Here is a 5244-nt window from a genome sequence, read left to right on the forward strand (position 1 = left end):
AAGTGTGCTATCCAATAAGTTGTTTTGCGAGAGTTGGGAGAGTAGTGAGCACGGACGTTTTATCGGAACCAGACGCAGGCTCCGGGAGCATCCCAACGGGTTCGTTCATAGATCACTTGCTTTTTCAGGTGCACATCAAAAATTTCTCTGTCGGGATAAATGAAAAATTGTCTCCTTACAAATGACATTGAGATTGCTGCACCTTAATGGGTATTCCGTGTAGAATCGTCTAAGGTTCTAGGTTTTTTATTGAGCTCACATGTTATGAACACAGTTTCGAATTTAGATACATGAGGGATTTTGAGGCCAGTGAAGATTGCGACAAGACGGGTGAAAATACGACAGTTTTGAGGAACTGCATTCCATCTGCTGCCACAAAGCAATCTTAAACGGTTATTTTCATTCCACAGTGACAGTCTTGTCATGTGGCCCTCGATGTACCGTGATTTCTTTTGTCTCCGTTTGAAACGGCACGTTCAGCCACGAGGCACGCCCATCGGGAGGAGGCTGTCAGAGAGGCTTATTCCATGGGGAGGAGGCTGTCAGAGAGGCTTATTCCACAAAATGGCTCGTATTCAGTGAGGCATGCTGGGAGGACTTTCCAGCGAACTGAAAGTTTGGCCGCAGAACTGAACGCACGATAAGTCCTAGTCTATACACTTGGGAAGAGAATACAATACGCAGTCAAATATGGTTTCGCGTCCCAGTTGCATTTTTGGAGACGTTGAGGAAAGTAGTGAAAATCGCGCTCCCTCGATCTAACGAAATGTCGCAGTAAACAGGAGTCATGAGCTGGGAGCGGACGTTTGTTAATTCATCCAAACTTGTTTTAATGTAATACTCCAAGTTATCAGTAGACTGAAAGCTGATTTTGGGAGTGATTTCAATTTTTTCGCAAATATTCCCAGTAGCGCTTAACTCACTGTTCATCTCTATGATTGTGGTCTGTCATTTTTTACGCTCTGAGTCAGGTTTTCTACAAGCTCTTTGATCTTGTTTTTTTGCGTGTTAGTCAGTGGATTTTTGTGATTTTTTCAGCTACGACGACTTCGGTCACAGTCTTTCTCAGGGCGGGGTGCTGAGTAACTGCACGTTAATGTTACAAGGAATGTGGTAAATGCTTACCCAAGAGGATATGCACGAAAGTAAGAAAGTTTCATTAGGGGTCAGTGATAGAGCGGCTGGGGTCATGTTTGGATAAATCTGACTACATTGCGAGGTAGCAAGTAAAAATTCTTCAATCCTGGGATGACGTCAAATTCTACGGTATCGAGTGTTTTGCTTAGACAAGGTAGCAGAATATCCGCGGTGATCCCGGTTAATCAATTAGTTAATCAATCAACCATGTAACACAGGCAAATTGGTTCTAGCTTCTACAGATTTGCTCACCGGAAAATGGGAGAGTATGAAGCTTTGGGGGCGACCATTGTCGACCTTTTTCTGGATAGCTGCCTATTGTTTACGCCTAAACGCTACCTGGTTAAAGGACCGAAGAGCTCAAAATCCGGCCGCATTGTCCGGGCGGACATACAGGGTTCCTGCGTAGAGGCCGTACAGATGAATGGACCAATATGGCCGTTTACATGGTCGTACGGCCAATGGCAAAATTCTTGCCATGAAAGTTTTCACACCCGTTCTGCCGGTCGCGTATTATTGTGGCGTTTGAAACGCTCTGCCCACGCACCCGCTATCCTAAAGGTACCGATGTCACTCCTTAAGACTCGTTCTACTCTGCACATGCAATTTTAATGTATAGAAACTTCCTCACAATATGCGAGCTCAAAAATTCCAGGATATAGTGTGATCGGTAGTTGTCTTTATAAATACATGCAGTGCTTAAAAACCGGATGGAGCGTATGGCCGAAGAATGAGGTTTCACAGGGACACTAGTCACGGAAGTAACTCTACTGCTGAAGGCCACAGGTAGCACACGTCCCTTGAGATTTACTGCCCAAGCAGCTGATGGACAGGGGGCTGAGCAGTGGTGAGACCATCCAGTCGGTACCAAATCATTACGCACTACGTTTTTGATCTACGTGAACCACGAAAAACATGTGGTCGTTGTACTCCGACCTTCAGATTCAGGTAATGCATCCAGCAATAACTTAGACCACACCTAACTCCCAGAGAACAAAGCAAACTGCTTTTCAATCACACGGGCAACGATCACGAATCACATAACCATGTTATCATGGTAATTTAATGCTAAGCGGAGTTGGTGCTAGAATGCCCCTAATGGGATCGTTTTTGAGGCCCTCGTTAACTGCTAAACTCACCCGGCCCTATATCAGCATGCGCGCAAAGCATCTCGACCAACAATCCGGAACAAAGAAGACACGCCAGACTTGGTAATCTCGAGAGGCCCAAATAGGGGTCAAGAGCTGAACAAATTAGAGCAGGGCGCTCGCGGCCTCAGAAATCTCTGCTCAGTTTATATGGCGTGAACGCCCTGAAGGAGTTAGAGCCTTCAAGGTCACACTGCCTCAACAACATTTTCAATACCGGCGTAGAAGCAAATGTGGCCTAAGCATGTTATACCAGCCTTACTGAAACATAACCTGGCGCCGTACAACCAAACACGGATACGAGTAGTGGCATGCGACTTGGAACCAGAAATAAATACCGGTTGCGGTCCCAAAGCACACTTAAGCTATGTTCAGACAGTCTCTCGTTATGTGGCTGGCGATGTGACTGATAGAAGTGTCAGCCTCCAAATATTCCGTCACATTCAGCCAATAACATCTTTTAACATCTTTATGAATAGCACATCAAACATCAAGGATGTCGCACGTCCGCATGTCGCTCAAAATTTCCGTGCTTGAACGTTGTGGACAGTGCGAGCATGAAAAATGAAGCCTACGAGGGGTAAAAATCTCGGACGTGGGTAAGTCAGCTGGCCCAAACGAACTACATGCAGGAACCCTGTGAGGCGCTTCACAAAAACCTAGTAGCATGGTCACTGTCCCCTTCTAAGAGAGAAGAGGATCTCCCAAGTAGTTAAACGTTGGTTGTAACCACCCCAATGCACAGGAAAGCGGTAACAGTGCGATGGTATCCAGAGAATGGGTGAAAAAATGGAGTTCTCCTGACTCCAGAGTAATACACTAGCCTGGTGCGATAATCTAGTTGATTATTAGCTCGATCTCTCAGGCTTCGTATTCTGCTCCCTGCATGTTTTCATTCCGGCACCTCCGGTTATACTGTGGCCTTATTTGGATTGTTCTTATTCTCTCACTTTTCCCAACCACTTAGCGACCTACGTAAGCCCTTCTTTAAGCAACTGCGTCTCGGCTGCGCGTAATGTCCTTCTTCCCCCTAATAGCTCTATTATGTTAATGGCTTTCACAACTGTGCTTTTTAAGCGCTTTTTCACGGTTTTAAACGAGCAACGGAAAACGTTCCTTATTTCTGTTCTTCCCTCCACTTCGGTCCACTGTGGACAACCAGTTTCCCCCAAGAAACTGAATGGTCCGGTTGCCAGCTCTATCTGCAGTCATAATATATATTTTTTGTGTACCTAAAACCACCGCGGCTATCCAAATGGCACTTAGTTATAGGGATCACTAAAGCCAACTGCACCGTATGCGCCTATTCCCCTCCAACCAACTCGGAAGATTGTAGGGCCACCACAAAAACCTGAATCCAGACGCCATATCTGAGAGTCGAATTCTACGACTCGCGCACGCTTGTTTTGACGTTTGTTCACATTAGTATTTCCCTGCATGCCCCTCCTTAGTTAGAGTGAAATACATATAGCTATATAACAGACTACTCAGGGTGCGTCATTTTCTTGACAAATTTGGAGTGGAGACAGTGTAGGACAGTAGAGGGAGATTGTCCAGAAAAGTCATGAAGCTGATGAGACGTTCGTATTGAAGAGGCCAGCGCGCAGTCCGAAGAAGCGGAAGCTACCCAAATGATTCGGGATTCTCTGGTCCCGACTATTACTCAAAAAGATGACTACAAGAACCTAGAAAGACAAGTTGGCATATTGTAAGTGGCGGAACCAATTTAGGTAAGAAATCCTTCCATGCAACAGAAAAAACAAGCCAAGATACTAGGCTCAGACTGGAAAATCAAAGATGTGCTATTTGGGGATGAGAAATCATCCTGGAAAGTAGCTAACAGGCTTCTCCCTGAGGTATAGAAGCGGGGACCATATGAGTGACCAGAGAGTCGCATCAGAAGCCTGCAGAGAACGGTATGCAGGCGTGCATCTTGATCGGTAACCTCACCCCACTCGACCTTGACAAGGTGGATTCACGAGCAGCTTATAACCAAAATGGTGTTTACTGCAAGACTTTTGTTAGTCAACTCTTCCATAAGGTTAACCAACTCGGCGTGTTGAATCCAGATTGGGTAGAGCCAAGGAGCCCGAATGGAGCCTCAATAAGCCTGGTGAAATATCGTGTGGTAATTAAGTTTCGTACGTATATCCCGACAAACTTCCAGAATTCAGCGAAGAGTGGCAACCAGCACGTATATATTCGAATTGGCGAATATGTACAGCATATGGAATATTAAAACAAAACAAGAATGAATAGAGCAATGAATAGAGCATCAGTCATGTTCATCACATCCACCACACCTTGAATGAGCGTGCGGGTGTTTATAGTCCAGTGGTGGTCTTGACCGCAATCTTTCGGATCTTCTCGGAATGGAAACTTCAGAATCTTCACAGGTAGTACGTTCTTCAGATACAGCATTTTGTTCGGATACCACAAGATCACCTACAAAGGACTCATTAGTATTTGAAACAGCAGGAGTGCCGTTAACAGACTGACCTCTGGTATTGAACTCAACCTGGTCAATGTGTCTCCGATGACAAGAGAGATCATCCAAATCGAGAATTGTGACCATTCGTTTGCCATTTGATGAAAGCACTATTCCAGTTGCGGGTCGTAAATCATTACCCTTGAAAAATGTGACATCAGCCGTTTTGGCACAGTCAAGACTCGTACGCAACGAACGAGATTTAAATAGAAGCGCGGGACTCTTCCCAGTAACGGAATGGACGGCGTTCCTGTATTGCATTAGAAAATTATCAATCCCACGGTCCAATTCCACAAAAGTAGTGGGAGAGAGTGAAATAATAGCAGATTTAAGTATTCGGACAAAATTTTCAGCAAGTCCATTCGACTGGGGATGTCGCGGAGCAGTAAACAGATGTCGACAACCAAGACCCTTCAACCATTCCTCGAGGAATTTTGCAGTGAAGTGTGTGCCGTTATCAGTGACCAAAAC

This window comes from Opisthorchis viverrini (assembly GCF_000715545.1).
Source record: "Opisthorchis viverrini unplaced genomic scaffold opera_v5_63, whole genome shotgun sequence".
NCBI lineage: Eukaryota > Metazoa > Platyhelminthes > Trematoda > Opisthorchiida > Opisthorchiidae > Opisthorchis > Opisthorchis viverrini.